Source organism: Petromyzon marinus, chromosome 25 (genome assembly GCF_048934315.1).
Source record: "Petromyzon marinus isolate PM22_M1 ecotype Great Lakes invasive population chromosome 25, UKy_Petmar_22M1.pri1.0, whole genome shotgun sequence".
NCBI lineage: Eukaryota > Metazoa > Chordata > Hyperoartia > Petromyzontiformes > Petromyzontidae > Petromyzon > Petromyzon marinus.
The window spans coordinates 18,017,738-18,035,702 of NC_133691.1; positions in this window are offsets into that span (position 1 = coordinate 18,017,738).

The following is a 17,965-nucleotide window of genomic DNA, read 5'->3' on the forward strand; positions in this document are numbered from 1 at the left end:
CAAATGTCTTGCCAAGTCTGTGGGAAAGCATTCCAACTGCCATCATGCCTAGAGTCCCACATGAGAACGGACAAAGAGACCCCTGACCAATGGCATCTGCGGTCGAAACTTTGATCAGCCAGGCAAATTCAGAAGGCATATGGAAACCTACGAAAAGGACTATTGAATATTTCTTTGCTGTTCTATTACTGACGCTATCAACAGAAGGTGTGTACCGGATTAATTACACTTGTGGCAAATGCGATGTTGGGCAAACAGGACGAATGATCAGCACGAGACTAAAAGAATACCACAGAAATATGAAATGCTCACAAATACAACTGTCAGCAGTAGCAGAACACGCGTGCCCACAAAGACACTCAATTGATTTTGACAATGTTGAAGTTTTGTGCAAAACATGTTACTTCTGGCCAAGACTAATTACAGAATCTATCGAAATTTAAAGAAATAAAAATAACTGCAATCGTTTGGATAGCTACCGACTTAGTGCTGCATGGAAGAGAATCATCAAATTACCGTTTGTACGGCTATTTTAGTACACACAATGGACACTAACTACAAGATTAATGGGCTAGCATAATGTGCATGTATAATGTACGTTGATTCATTAATCCCCCCCCCCCACTGTGCGCTCAAAGAGAGCACAAGTGTTGTCATCACATCTACGCCTCTATATAAGGAATTAAACAGGTGGACTTCTCCCAAACCTTGTGTTGCCTGATGAAGCTAGTTGTAATTACTGAAACGTCGTACTCTGATAGTAAATGTTGTGGCTTGGCTCTCCAACACACCACACACCGGTGTGCTGTACTAGTGATGAATTGGCATGTTCTGTTTACGTGACAACCCTTACTAGTTGGCTGTCGGGTGGTGGCGGGTTTAACGACATATTTACGCGATCCAACCCATAAAACCTGTATTATGGATATTTGTCGCGAAAGCCTACGTGTTAAACTGCCATGTATTTTTACGTCTATTGCTGTATTTTCTTACGTGCAATATATTTAATAAACCATCCTAATTTATTCATATTTTTGTTCATAGTTATATCATTTTCTTAGTTTTTTTCGGTAAAGTCACGTTGAAGAGAAACAACAAAATAACAAAATATATATAAAACAATAAAAAATTCTCACGACGTTTCGACCATAACTCAAACGGTCATCATCAGGTGTGTCGGTTTGCATTAATTTATTTTGAAAACGGCATATTTATTTATATATATAAAAATAACGTTTGCGTCACGCGCAACGATGGCAGTTTGCCAGGACTAGTCCATCTATTGTAACTTCTTCTAATGCGAAACGAATTCTTTTCAAAACTAGCTTAGCTCTTATCTCAGAAAAAATCAGACTTATACGCACAGAACTAGATCAGTTAGACAAGACACTCTACAAATCACACTTATCATTGACGGCAATAATGTCCACATCGGATTGGGAACATGTAGACAATATGACTGCCTCTTCAGCTGCTACTATGTCGACCAAATGTAAGGAAAACCTGATTTCCAAATTTAACCTCCTCTTAAACAAAAGACCGGACCCACACACCAAAAAGTTAGACGTTAATAAAGTCGTAATTAATCGCAGTAACAGTTCTATTTCCGATGGTCTGAAATCCGTTTTAGCTAAAGGTCTAAACTTTGCAGTCACACCTAAACACATACCAGTTAATGATATAATTGCCCAAGTAGACGTTGCTCTCAGGGGCCTGGGTCACATCGCTGCAGATGTAGCAAGATCTGAAATCGCTGCAACCCTCAAAAACGCTAAGATGCCAGCTAGCAACCTCAGCAAAGATGAGCGTTTTGAATTATATAAATTAAAAAAGAGGAATGATATTGTAGTTCTCTCAGCTGACAAAGGCAATGCTACTGTTATCATGGATAAAATAGAATACAACAACAAAATTAAAGAATTACTCGACGATGGTAGTTATACAAAAATAAAAAGAGATCCCACCAACAGCCTCGTCACACAAACCAACAAAATAATTTCTGATTCAACCACATTAATTGATCAATCTAAACAGTTTTCGTTGAAACCTTCTGCTGCCAGGCCACCAAGATTATACGGCTTACCAAAAATACATAAAGTTGATACACCTCTTCGTCCCATAGTCTCTACTATCAGCTCCCCCACCTACAAACTAGCTCGTTTTTTGTCTGAAATCCTGCGTCCTTTCACTGGAAAGACCACCTCTGCGGTACAAAATTCTACTCACCTGGTATCAACAATCAAGGGTATTTCCCTGTCCCCAGACGACCTGCTTGTCAGTTTTGATGTAGTTTCCTTATTCACCAAGGTTCCTGTACCTGACACCATTGCAATCATTGAAGACTTGGTTCATCAAGGACTAAACACTGAGGTACCCCCCCTGGTGAGACACTGTTTAACCAATACATACTTCACTTGGAATGGAACTTTCTACAAACAAACTGAGGGCACCCCAATGGGCTCCCCCCTTTCTCCAGTTATAGCTAACATTTTCATGGAGAAATTTGAGACTGACGCCATCCAGACTGCCACTCTGCGCCCAACCTTATGGAAGAGGTACGTGGATGACACTTTTGTCATCTGGCCACATGGCCGGCCTGCTCTAGACAAATTCTTCGACCACATCAATTCCATACACCCAGCCATCAGATTTACCATGGAAGTCGAAATAGATGGCAAGATACCTTTTTTGGATGTCCTAATTAAAAAGAGACCTGATGGTTCAATGAGCCACTCTGTCTACAGGAAAGCTACACATACGGATGCTTATCTGAAACCGGATTCCCACCACCATCCATCACAGAAGAATTCTCTCATCAAGACTCTGTATCATAGAGCCCAATGCATATCCGACCAGGAACACATAAGCAGTGAACTCAAGCACGTACACCAAGCTCTTAGGGCTAATGGTTACTCCGACTATACAATCCGCAAAGCTATCACTCAAACCATGAAGAAGAACCCTCTTGAGGAGCCTTTCAAAACCATCACTTTACCCTACATTGCTGGGATCACAAAAAAGATCTCCAAAATCTTGAATAAACACAAGATCCAGGTCCGTTTCAACACATTACATAAAATCCGTGATCTGGTTCCGTCTGTAAAAGATGTGATTCCGGACATACAATACCCTGGTGTCTACAAACTAAGTTGCCTCTGTGGTAGTAGTTACATTGGAGAAACCAAACGCCATATCTCGGACCGCATTCGTGAACATAAAGCAGACCTTAAACACGGTAGGACCAACACCTCGGCCGTAGCAGATCATTGTTCTAATTCAGTAGGCTCACATGCCATTGACTTTTCCAAGACGGAGGTTCTTTGTAAGCCATCTGGCTTCCATGAGAGATTCGTTCATGAGGCTATCCACATATACAAACACAGAGACAATTTCAACCGAGAAGATGGATTCTATCTTAGCAATCATTGGAAAGATTTGATAAATCATTTCAGTTCTTGATTGATTGTTCACGCTTACAGTGCCTTTCAGACAGCTTACATAAAAACAAATTTCGTCTCCCCCCTCCTCTTTTCAAAAAAAAAATAGATGGACTAGTCCTGGCAAACTGCCATCGTTGCGCGTGACGCAAACGTTATTTTTATATATATAAATAAATATATATACCGTTTTCAAAATAAATTAATGCAAACCGACACACCTGATGATGACCGTTTGAGTTATGGTCGAAACGTCGTGAGAATTTTTTATTGTTTTATATATATTTTGTTATTTTGTTGTTTCTCTTCAACGTGACTTTACCGAAAAAACTAAGAATATGAATTACTGCAGTCACGAAAGCTTTAAATCAAAATTTAGTTATATCATTGTTGCGCGTGCGGTGTGGTCAGTGGATATTGTTCAGTGGATCAAACCGAGACAAATATTTTTACAGCGGCTGTGGCTGCACATTGCAACAGCGCATTCCGAATGGTGTAGAACGCATCGCCCATAATCTGTATCTGTGTGTAAACACCAGGTATGGTTGGTAAGACACACGTTTGGTTTTAAATGAATAGAACTTGAGCTTCAGCCATATTGTTCATTATAGACCCCACTTTGTAAGAATTAATCACGCAAACCTTGCGCCTGATTCATTTGAGTCGGTGTGCTCATGAGCAACAGGGCATTTGTGGCAAGGTGTTAATGTACCACAGATTAGCACGGTTGGCTACGTACACTGCGAAAGAAGTTCAACACATATTCTTTGGGTCTTTCCGTAAAGTCACGTAGATAGAACAATAAAATAATAAAAATAAAGTGAATAAAAAAGTAAAATATATCACGACGTTTCGATCGCAACACAAGCAATCGTCATCAGGAGAAAAATGATGAAGATTGCTTGTGTTGTGATCAAAACGTCGTGATATTTTTATTATTATTTTGTATTCACTTATTTTTATTATTTTATTGTTCTATCTACGTGACTTTACCGAAAGACCCAAAAAATATGAATTCCTGCAGTCACGAAAGCTTTAAGTCAAGATTCAAGTTCAACACACTTTCATGCATTGTGGAAAGCGAGTATCCTCGCACGTACAATGCACTGGACCGCATGTTCATGTTAAGTGAGTCGGGGGCTTTGTCACTGCCTACCCCATGATATAAATAATCTCAGGGAATTAAATTGCAAGTGTGCAATCTCCCTTCTGGTGGGCATCGAGGATGAGTCATACCCTGGCTTGCCAGGAGGCAGTGGAACACAACTGTGGAATCCTTTCCATCTGCACGGGATAGAACGTTGCCCCCTTGCTCACATTCGTTCGTTTTCTGCGAGTGTACTGGTTTCCCCCCACATGTAAACACTCAGTAAGTGGCTGCAAATATCGGAATGTAAAGAGAACCGCAGAGCTTGGGCGATTGTTGGGAGTGCCGGCTCACCGCCTGGCTGCTGTCTCCCCGCTCGTCTGTGGGAGACATATAGAGGTACTGAATTAGATTTATATTCTCTACATAACATGATTCCTATCTACACAAAGCACTCACCGCGTGGAGTACAGCAAATGATATTCCACGAAATAAAAAATAAACGTACATGACCATAACAGAAGCCAATGGGTACAGCTGTGCATACACATACACACATATACACGATTACTACTGATGGTTGGAACGATTCACCACTGCCGGAGAGTCAAGGAATTGTCATGATTCAGGATCATGAATGCAAACTGTCCCCGTTCTCAAACCTGAGTATGATTTAAAAGGTCATAGAACGCCTTTGTCGGAAGCAATTACTTCCCCATGTCACTGCGATGGGCAGATTCATGCAATTGCAGTCGGCTTACATATTGTCAGTAGACCCCCCCATACGCAAGCGCACGCATTTGGGTTAACCCCTCCTCCCCCCTCCATGCATACATACTAAATGGATGCCCCCTTAACAGCCACACCACCACTCCTCACACGAGACAAGCACGTGACTCTCGGTGTAAATGGAGCCGGAGCGCGAATACACGTGCCGATGCCCCAAGTACAGTTGCCACCATTTCCACGACAGAGCAAACCCAGGCACATTTCTCAGCGAGCCCAGGTCTATTGTTAAAACTGTGCAGTTCACGGTGATAAAATTAACCATAGCCATACCCGGGGTACCAGATCTCGACACAAATCAATTCCTGCTGCCACCCGAACACTGTCCGGGGGTCAAACGCGGACAGGTGGCAGCCCCAATCGCGAGGCCACATCTGCACCGACTCACGGTAAATGTGTGCAGGGCCAGCAGGAAGAGCCCCGGGATCTCGGAGCGCAGCCACTGGTTCCACGCGCTGTCTCGGTCCACGTCCTCGCGTGACGACGACGACGACGACGACGACACTTCAAAATCACCTGACCGGAAGGAGGGGGGGTGGGAGGGAGAGTAAGAAGGTACGAAGGGGAACCTTCTAACTCTTTCACAGTGACGCGTTCTTCGCGTGCGTCACCCTGCAGCCAACCTCTCTGCTCTCGTGTGTGAACGTGGGTCAGTTTGGTTTCATCGTTCAGAATGAATGGGGCATGACCCTGGCCCTTGTGCAACTTATTATTTTCCATGAGATAATACCAAACACATCATTCATGTGTGTGTGTGTGGCCTGCAAGCAAAACCTACATGCTCTCGAGTCATATATCGGGAGCAGTCACATGTGGGAAAGCATTGCCGAATTCCTAGAAAGGCTCAGCTCTCTCCAACTTATGTTGAAAGCATTTATGCATTAGTTCTGCCCGTACCTCTTTGTGCCTGTGTAGTGGGCAGGCAAGTGTGGTGGAGCAGCAGGTCCAGCACACGGGGTGTCCAGCAGAGGAGAGGAACTCCCCGTGGCCGTGGCCGGGGAAGCAGAGGTCGGCGGCGCTGGGAGCAGCGTCAGTTGCGCGGCGTCTTTGGGAGAAGGCACAGGCCTCTGCTGAAGATTATCATCCGCAGACACATCACACGGCTTGCCGGACACGTCACGCACTCGGCCCTGTGATTGTGGAGGTGAGACAGGTTCGCGCATGGCAACGAATGGCTTGTCGCTGGACAAACATCGACGGCAACATCGGGAGAACGCGGCACGAACTCGTGCAGAGTTTCTGGCACCGTATGAATTTACACTCCTTGTAGGTATGTGCGTTGAACCTCTTTCGCGCCGTACGTCAGCCAGCCGTGCTAATCGGAGGTGCAGATGGATGCAATTGAAGGAAGTGGAGCAGAGATTTCAAAATGAAACAAAAAAATTGATGCAGAAATTACACAAGTCCAGGGGACTTCACCAAGGCCGTGTTATCCCAGAATCTGACAAGAGCACAAAGGAAGATTGGCAATGGCAAAAAATGGCTTCATAACTATCATTGTCAGATGGCACACTTGCATCTTCAGTCTTCAGTCAGCGTCAGTAATTTAAGAATGCACGCATGATGCGTGACACCAACTAAAATGGCATCGATGCTGACTAATCACATCCTCTCCAAGATGTGGAACTCAAGAGACATGGATGCCTCTTCCAAACAGGACTACCCTTGACAATTGAGTTGTCGCCTGGGTAAAAAATAAAATGAACTAGGAGATTTCAACTTGAAAATCCAAACCATCGCACCAACAGTAATGGATGGCATCCTATATGAGGCGCACACTGCAGTAGCTTCAGGTGGACTCTGGTACCTGCTTTAACGTCTGTGTGAGAAGCATCTTCTCCCACTGAAATTCAAACAAAGTTGACAGTTAGACAGGAAATGTTTTAAAACATCCGCAGTAAAATTCAAGTATGTATACCATTAAAGTAAACTATTTTTTATTTACCAGGTAAGGCCCATTGAGAGCTATATAGCTCTTTCTCAGAAGCGACCTGGCCACAAATTATAGCTTAACGAAGTGGCTTATCACGTGGAAATTTATAGTAGCCAAATACTCTAAACGCATTACTTACAAATAGCTCACAAAGCGGTTATCCTCCCACTACCCTTGGGTTACCTCCTGTCCCGGTCCAGCCGAGACAGTCTGTGAATTGGCATCTGTGTTTGGGTGGCATGAATTAATTTGTACCGAGATCTGGTACCGGTACTGTGCTGAACTTTACTACTGCATGGTTGTTGACAGACCTAGACAGACTGAAACATAGGTCTGGGTTTGATCTCCATAGTGGAAAAGGTGGTAACCCGAAAACTAACCCAAACCCTTCCACATTCAACGATAAACACTTCTAAAACCGAGTTCGCTCGGAAATGACCCCACTAAACCGCACGTATGTAAACGTTTGACTTCAGTGGTTCCTCCGCCGCGTGCGAACGATGAAGTGCACGGCCTCTCGTGATGATGACCTCACACCCGCATGGCTGCACGAAAGGCGGTGCTGACGAGCATGAGGCAGGTGGAAGAGGCAAAACGAGGAGGCAAGATTAGAGTGCTGTAGTCGGTGGGGTATAGTGGGGCCTATTTCCAAATGATTGATTTATGTGGAAATGAAATTGGTCAAGAGCCCGTTACTTTGTAAACATTAGCATGTATCTACTTTAATACCAAGTCTGCAGGGGTGGGAAAGATGAGGTCTATTCATTCTGGTGGGCAAAGAGAATTTAGACACTCCAAGTTAAGTCTGGTGGCATACGGATAAAAATGCACCTTACAAATGTAAATAATGATTATTAATCAATCTTCTTCTTCACTCCCACGGTGTTTCCAACCAGGGTTAGGCCATGTAATGATCTGACGTGCTGTACACTTGTACAGTGTTTCTGAATTATTGTATCATTATGAATTCAGTGCCCCTTCTGCGACCTTTCCCTAGATCCCCCTCTTGTGTATAACCTGGCCTGCTGACGTCAGGGCCGTAAGCCTCAGATCCCTTTCCCTGCCAGCAGCAGGCGCTATGCTGTTACATTACGATTCTATGCCACTACACAGGGACTCCTCTACTTACGAACATTCGACTTATGAACTTTCAGAGATATGATCAAACCTGTCCGTATGTCCAGTTTCCTGTTCGGACCGAGAGTCGCAAGTTCAACCACCGCACAATAGGTGGTGATGGTGGCATCTACATCTGCAGAACGTGAAGAACCAGAGGCAACTGTTAAAGCCATTCCCCGTGTTTAGTGTACAAGTCGTAAAACGTGTTTGAAATCGACGGGAGTAAAGTTGGACTCACGAACAAATCGACTTACGAACAGACCTATGGAACCGAACTCGTTTGTACGTACAAGAGTCTGTATATGGTGGTCACTCTGAACAACACAGACCCAGCCTCCTTTTTACTATTTTTGGTCCATTAGGACATTACCAGATGCATCTTTCTGTGATAACGACCACACAATACACATTAGACGTGTCACAACAGGTCACGTTTAATAGTCTAACCTTGTCTGGAGTAAGTCGCATACGGTAGACATTTCTGCGCATTTGCAGAATTACATGTCTATGACAAAGGAACCAAGTGTATTGCATTACAAGGGGTGCTTGATCATGTGTGGATGCAGATTCCCGCAGCAATAGAGGGAATAGGTTGTTCGCAGCGCCACTGATTAATCAGAATCAGAATCTATTTTATATCCTGGAGGAATCCGATGAGCTATGAAGATCTTTTTCACATATGTCCAGTAGGGGAGGGTCAGCGAGCTATTTCCAAAACCGATGAGAGGCAAGATGGGGAAAATGTAAGCAAATTGCTAAAAATACAAAGTACATACATTCCTGCCAATTTGTCAACCAATGCAAGCTTGGGCAAGGTAGCAACACAACAACCACAGCTCCAGACCACGACAAGACCCCACAAAGTCCCTCAATTGCATTGCATTAAAATTGAACGTTTAATGAGCGATATTTGAAATAGCGTTACCAAATGCCAATATTCCCTTCGAATACCTGACTAATGAATGAGGCTAAGACGCTTGCAGTAATGTTCAAATATGCATCACAAGCCATTCAGAAGTGGTAGGCCTCACGTGACCACAGGGCACCACAGTGGCAATATGTTAACTACCTCGCCTGGTACGCAGGAGGCCGTGGATTCAATCCGGACCCTGTCGCCTGCTGTATATTTTGAGGTTGCATGTCTCTCTCACTACATTTAGAATAAACATCACGCGTTTAGAGTATTTGACCTCTATAAATTTCCACGGGATAAGCCACTTCGTTGAAGATAACATTTGTGATAGCCAGGTTGCTTCTGAAAAATAGCTCCATAGCTCAGTGGGGCCTCAAACTGGTAAAATAAAAAATATAGTTTGTATTCTTGGTTCTTTCGGTAAAGTCGCATAGAAGGGAAACAATAAAATAATAAAAATATAAAATAATAAAATTCTCACGACGTTTCGACTGCAACACAAGCAATCATCAGGTGATGATGATCATCATCAGGTGGTGATGATTGCTTGTGTTGCAGTCGAAACGTCGCGAGAATTTTATTGTTTTATATTTTTATTATTTTATTGTTTCCCTTCTACGTGACTTTACCGAAAGAACCAAGAATATGAATCCCTGCATTCACGAAAGCTTTAAATCAAAATATAGCTTAGTTTAAAAGTTATAGTTTGAGAACGGCGGTCCGATGGGAGGGAGTGAAGGGGTATTGTGAGGAGGCGTCATCGGGAGTGGAAGCTGCTGGTGGGAGCATGGGAGGTGTGGGGAGTGTGAGGTGCATCGGCATTGTGGAGAGGGAAGGGGTGAGAGTGTTGTAAGCGATGGGCCTGGGGGAGGAGTGGTGGATATGACGATGTGGAAGCTGTGTCGGTGATGAGGTGTGTGCTTGAAGTGAGGATTACATGGGGAGCGGTGCCGAAGTGGTTAGCGCACCGTGCGACGGGATCCGGCGACCCGAGTTCTATTCCCACTCACGGCCAACATCGGTGACGAGTATCTGAACCAATCTCGGTCCCATCCCAGGTCTATTCTGCCTTAAAATGAGTATCCAGGTTCGGTGAATGGGAGGAGACAAAGGCGGCCAGGCGTGGTGCTGGCCACCCATCCCATCTCAGCGTGTCGACCCCATGGCACCTGGGTAATGGAGGTGGTGATGAAGATGATGACGACGGTGATGATGATGTTGATGACGATGGTGATGACGAGTCACTCACTCAGACTCACAGAGCCACACTCAGAGACTCACAGCCACACTCAAGAGACTCACAGTCACTCACTCAGACTCACAGAGCCACACTCAAGAGACTCACAGCCACACTCAAGAGACTCACAGTCACTCACTCAGACTCACAGAGCCACACTCAAGAGACTCACAGAGTCACTCACTCAAAATCACAGAGCCTCACTCAAGAGACTCACAGCCACACTCAAGAGACTCACAGTCACTCACTCAGACTCACAGAGCCACACTCAAGAGACTCACTGAGTCACTCAGAGAATCACAGTCACTCACACAGACTTACACTCACTCAAGGAGACCCACAGACTCACTCACAGACTCACTCACACAGACTCACAGAGTAACTCATACACAGACTCACAGACTAATTCTGACACACACAGACTCGCAGAGTAACACGCACTCAGAGACTCACAGAGTCACACTCAGTCACTCACTCAGGGACTCACAGCCACTCACTCAGAGACTCGCACGCACTCACAGAGCCACACTCAGAGATCCAGTCACTCACTCAGAGACTCACAAAGTCACTCACTCAGAGAATCAGAGCCACACTCAGAGACTCGCAAAGTCACTCACTCAGAGACTCAGAGCCACAGACTCACAGAGCCACACTCAGAGACTCAGAGCCACACTCAGGGACTCACAGCCACTCACTCAGAGACGCACACTCAGACTCAGAACCACAGACTCACAGAGCCACACTCAGAGACGCACACTCACACCCAGAGACTCACAAAGTCCCTCACTCACACACTCACAGACTTACACAGTAAGTCACTGCCACTGAACTCAGTCTCACCGGGTAACACACTCACAGACTCGGAGTAAGTCACATGAACTCACAAAGTAACTCACTCACACAGACTCAGAGTAACTCACATGAACTCACAAAGTAACTCACTCACACAGACTCACAGAGCCACAGAGACACACGGAGTCACTCACTCAGAGACTCACATAGTCACTCACTCTGACACTCGGAGACTCACTCAGACTCACACAGACTCAGAGTAACTCACACACTCACAGACTTACACAGTAACTCACAGTCACTCCCACTCAACTCAGTCTCACCGAGTAACACACTCACAGACTCGGAGTAACTCACATGAACTCACAAAGTAACTCACTCACACAGACTCACAGACTAACAAACAAAAGCAAAGATCCCCAGTGAACCCTTAACAGACTGTAGGGGCAAGTGCTGTTAGCGAGCACCTACGAAGGCCGGCACGGCACACGAGGGGGTGGGTGGCCAGCACCACGCCCGGCCGCCTTTGTCTCCCCCATTGGCGATGTTTACACACCGCAACCAGGTACTCATTTGAGGCCGAGTCGACCTAGGGGAGGCCCAAGACCTGTTCAGATAATCGTCACCGGTGTTGGTGGCCGTGAGCGGGAATCGAACTCGGGTCGCCGGGTTCGTAGCGCAGCGTAGCGCTAACCGCTGCGCCACCGCTCCCCACACCCTCGCTCACAAACACAACGCAGGCAGCGTGGGCAGCCCTGGTCCATCCACTGCTGGATGAGGGCCTTGCCATGCCGTGCGAGTTATTTGACCAGAAGCGCAGTGCGTGTTGTTAACATTCCCCGTGTGGTGGATAGAATCGGAGGGCTTTCCCCAGCCCTCACCCACCAGGAATGGTGAAGTATAGTCAAATACTTCCTGTGACCAACACGGCGTTAGGAGACATTCATACAACCCACAGATGGACTAATAATTATTGTAAGTACTGTGGTGTACTTAAAATAATGTGTGGAGGAGGAGGAAGAAGCTCCAGAAGTCGCACTTCAGCAGCCACCACTGCCCCTTCGCAGTATCAACAACCACGCAGACAAATGCACTGCCACATCCTACAACACGCGTTTGTTCCTTCAAAGTAGTGAATTAGCGTCCCAACACGCTGGTTCACGAAGATGGAGCGGTCATATAATGAGCTGGACAGCGACAACAACTTAAATCAGCGGTAATAATGCGGCAGACACGCAGGAAGCAATACTTAGGTAGGCCGCGATGAGACCATGGGGCTCGGATGGCGACCCTGCCTGGGAAGGTGCACACAAACTCCTCACAGAGTGAGCACCACAATGTTGTCCTTACAACACACAGTGGTCTCGCTTTTCTTTCATATCCACGAGCACAGCAACATCCAGCAACACATATCTCCTCACATTGTGCCCAGGACTGCTTTAAATAAAGATTTTAAATAAACTTTCCCGCCAAAGAATGTTATTGAGGCGTGTGTGGGTATCGATGTTGAACTTGTGATCACATTGCTAAGAGCCGAAACACAAGGCACCCACCACCCCACACATCCTACTACTGCTGTTGTTGCTGCCTTGTGAAGTCTATGATAATGATGATGAGCAGCAGCAGCGAGATAATGAGGAGGTTGAATGTGATGATGATAATGTGGAGTAGAGTCAGGGGGGTTATGCCCAAAGTTCTCTGTCCTCACCTCCCCACCACCGCCACGTCCCAACTCTGAACATCCACACATCATCATCATCATCGACCAGCAATGACCAACAGCAGCTCACAGCCCATTAAATACACCACCAGTAGGACAATTGTATGGAGGAGGCCAAACAAACATCTAAAACTAACAAAATAACAATTGCCACCGAGAACTGTTTCACATAACTTGTGCACTCAAAGTCCTCAGACAATTGCAGTTATCTAAAGGTTCTAATTGTGCCCGAGTGTGGCTGCGTCTTGCCTCGACAAAGGCATCGCCAATCCGCAAACTCTCGACGGCTCCGGCTGGCTCTCTGAGCACAAACTTTGACATTTGAACCTCACGAAATGTCTCTGCACAAGTTCCAGCGGTGTCTAGGTGGCAGTAAGTGAATGCACGCACGTGTGGAGGAGGAGGAGTGTTTCTATTATGAGGACAGTGCTGCTGCTGTTGTTGTTGTTACTCTACGATGGTAGTAGAGCTTAGCTAGAAAAGTCTTTGTCGGGAGGCCACAAATATCCTCTCCACCAAACAAAACTGTCGGGAACAGAGACTTGAAACTCAGTAACGCTTCGACAAAAGTGCGTCAATGTTCTCATCGCTAGTGCACACGTGTCGTCATTACCTTATCAGTGCCCTACCTTATTACAGACCAATTCAGACATTATCGGTCACCCCTTAACAATCTCCACCGTTCATCCTACAAAGTCCCCATGACAAGGGAGAAACACCACACAGAGACATTGTGTTTTTTAACCCCTATTGAAACGTCCGTACGCCGTAAGGAGCCGCAAACTCAATGTCCCCGCCGCCCAAGAAGACGGCGTAGAAGACCGCGCGGGTCGGCAGGGGTCACGCTGCTGCTGCTGCTGCTGCGGAGCTCCGCTGTGAGTCGACGCAGAAGGGCGGCGGTGGTGGTGGTGAGGGCCCCGACTCCCAGAGTCGCAGTGACAGTCGCGTGGCACGGCAGTCGTGGTGGGGCTCTCTGGCTGCTGCTGCTGCTGCTACGGGAGATGAGCGGCAACTCCGCGATGTCTGCTCCCTCCTCCTCCTCCCTTGTGGTGTCAATGGGGGGGGGGGGGGGGGGGGGGGGGAGCGCTCCTTGAGATCCTCTCGGCAAGGCCTGGCCACCCCTGATGGCTCTCCTCCTCCTCTCGGCAGTGTCACCACCTCGTCCACCTCCTCTTCAGCCTCACGTTGGGATTTTGCTCCACGTAGCACACCACTGTCACTGAGAGTTTACCGTGACAACAACAACAACAATCCTTGTACAGAGACGCAATACGCCCGCCAATATTCCTCTCCCACGATGATATGAGGCCTGTTACTTTCGTCAATTACCCCCTCAAAATATCGGATGGGAATCACTTTGAGATAAAATCACCATCTTAACACGTTAACATAACTGCTCCTCAGCAACAATATTCACCCAAAATAAATATTTTTATTGATGTAATATTTTAAACGATAGTCAACTACTTCTTTTTTTAAATACGAGCAGACAGCACACATCTATACAGTAAACATACAGAACGATAATCTGTAGTGGTGTCCACTTTAACATTATTTTAAGCCAGCTTCCCCATTGCTGTACATTCGTCAGACACTAAATTAATCTCCCTATGCCTGTCCTTAGCCCAAATAACTTATATCGCCTTGTAACTCGTGTCATAGATCACATTTAGCCACACACAGAGATCACAAATGAATGCAGCTGCCCCCCCCACCCACCCCCAATTTTAGTCCAAAATCTAAAATGTGTGCATATTTGCGACTTTGGTTTAAAGAGAAAAAAATATAAAATTATATAATTATATCTGTGAAAAAGTTATTTGCAGCTCATCAAATTCCTCCAGTATAAATACACATGCCGATTCTGACATTCATTGTAAGTATGTAATGTTGAACTTCTTTCGCACCGTATGTAACCGACCATGCTAATCGGAGGTGCAGAGGAAGGGCAACAAACTAAACACAAACAGCGTGTTCACGGTGTGTTTAATGGTTCCCTCAGCCAGTGGGATTCACACTCTTGGCTTAGGACCACTCATGGAGGATGAATGAGCATTGCCTCCGCCCCTGCGTGTTGCGATGCTCAGAGCGAGGTGACAACTCTCATTCCGTGCGTTCTCCCCCCCACCCCACAGCATCAACAACAAGAGACAGCAGCTGGAGTTGGAGATCATGAAGATCCTGCAGAGCAAGGGGGACCCTGACAACAACATCGTCACCCTCCTGGACAATTTCACCTTCCGGGGACACAACTGCGTCGTCCTGGAGCTCATCAGGTGAGTGTCATGGCGTCCGGTGAACACCGATCCAAAGACAAAAATTAACCAGTATAGCCTGAGAAGATTGTTGGGGCAAGTGCTGTTAGCAAGTAGCGCCTATGAAGACGGGCAAGGCACACGAGGGGGTGGGTGGGCAGCACCACGCCCTTAGCCTTTGTCTCCCCCGTGGCGATGTTTACACACCGCACCAGGTACTCATTTGAGGCTGAGTCGACCTAGAGGAGGCCCAGGATTGGTTCAGATAATCGTCACTGGTCTTGGCCGTGAGCGGGAATTGTAGAGCAACGCGCTAAACGCCGCATCACCGCTCCCCCAAACACCGATGCGTCCGTGTGTTCACACACATGAATCATTTGGATGTAGAATAAATGTCCGTAGGCTTTCAGAATGCCCTAGAATTATTGTCTTTGTACGCGGCTCCATGGTCAGACATAACTGTTAATAATGCCTTCTGCCTCATTGACTATGTTTTGAGTTGAGCGGCAACCCTGTATGGTTACTCCGTGCGGCTTCACCTCAGTCAAGCACGTGTGCTCCCGTTCAAGGGGCCAATCAGGGAATGGGTCACAAGCAGGAAGAAACTGTAACCGTTCACGTTTTGTGCCGTCACACAGCGGAGACCTCCTCCAGAAGCTGGACGAGACCTATGGCTTATACATGACGGAATTGAAGCCGTACGTGGGCTCCATGCTGCGGGCCCTGGCAAAGCTGAAGGCGATGCACATCATTCACGCGGATCTGAAGCCGGTTAGTAAACTAAGCAGCCCGCTGCGTCTTTTGTCCGTCAGTATGGAGTTAGTGCCTCAGTTCGTGCAGTTGTAGAAAATGAGAACACTCTTAAATTTTGATTTAAAGCTTTCGTGACTCCAGTAAATCATATTCTTAGTTATTTCTTACCGAAAGAACTAAGAATATGAGAACACTCTTGTAAACCTTAGTAACAGGATTTCGAGATATCTTATTCTACACCACAACAACACTCATGCCACGACTTGCTATTTCATAAACACAGATAGCCAAAACTTGCATAGAAATACAACTTTTCACGTCGATCTCTGTTTGCTCTCAACAACCAACGCTCCGCGGAACATTTAATATTTTCTAATTAGCGTTAAACAACAACGACAACTGCCCTAAGCAACAATTCCGAATGCCAAAGCTAAATGATGGGCGTAGCAGTGGTGGGGTAGTTCGCAAACTGCACTCAGAGGTTAATGACCCGAATTCGATTTCTGGCCACGGCTAAAACCAGGGTTTGGGCGATATCTGAACCGGTCCTGGATCCCATTGCCTTCAACAGCCCCCTGAGCAGCATGGTGAGGTATGGCCCATACAACCCCCTTGATTAACACGGCATGGGGTAAGGAGAGCTTCAAGCATGATTACATTTACAAAGGGCATTAAGTGTTCAACAAAAATGAGTACATGAAATCTTTGAGTAAACCGCCATGAACCAATTCAACAAGACGCAAATCTCACCGACACACCACGAGTTTCACTGACAACCACTGTTTTTTTTGCAGGCAAACATCTTGGTCAAAGACCACATCAGTGGCAATATCAGGCTCACGGATTTTGGCCTGAGCATCAGCGAGACCTGCCCAAATGAGTGATCTAGCTGCCCTGTGAATGTGTGTACGTGTGTAGCAGCATGTGTGTGTGTGCGTGTCACAGTGTTTGTGGGGAGCGGTGGTGTTAATGGTTAGAACGCTGCGCTACAAGCCTGTTTAAGCTATATGGGGGGGTTTTTGTCTTCGTGCTGTGGTGGCGTGGTGGTTAGCACCGCTTAAACAAAGTGTGGTAGTGACACTGATACCCTTCAAACGTTACATTTCGTCAATCATTTGGCCAGGATTTCAACTCTCAACCTCCCAGGTTTGAGGAGGGTAGTTGTCAAACAGTAACCAGTAAACCGGTAACAATTTTCATAATCGATTGCTGGTATTGAAAGTCTGGAGCCAGTAGACAATCCCATTGGAATTTTTGTCGCGGATGGCTGATTTACGTGTGATTTACATGTGATTTACGATTGCAAATGTACAGATCGCATGGCAGCCCTAAGTACCTTTGTCCTCATTCCTCACTTAACCTTTTCCCGTTCCGAGACGTCTGCACATTACAGGGTGGTGGTAGGCGTCCCCGGTTCATCACTGAATCTTGAAACGCGCAAAGCGGCTCGGTGTTAATTTTATTCAGAGAGGCGTCGCAGCGCCGTTGCTTTTAAAGAAGTTGTTACTCACCGCAGAGCACTCTCGCGACACGACAGCTGCACTCTATGATAGCTGGCACCAGTGTAATGAAAATAATTTACATTTTTAAGTGCTACCCAGCTGATACACGCATTTATGTGGGCGATCTTTGTCATTGTGCGCATTTTGAGTGCCATACGTGACTGCGTGTGCATACCCTCATCTATTCTGCACTTCACAAGTACAGGTGAATAATGTGCAAGTGCCACCTTGTTTGGTCACCTGTCTGTCCGTGTGCTGCTAGGAGCTTGGTGTCTTGGCTCGATGTGGTACATGGCCCCCGAAATGTACTTTGGGCTCCCGGTCACATGCAGCGCGGACATGTGGTCACTCGGATGTGTGGTGGCCGAGATGCTCCTCGGGAACCCGCTCTTCAAGACAAGCTCGGAAGACCACATCGGCTATCTCATCCA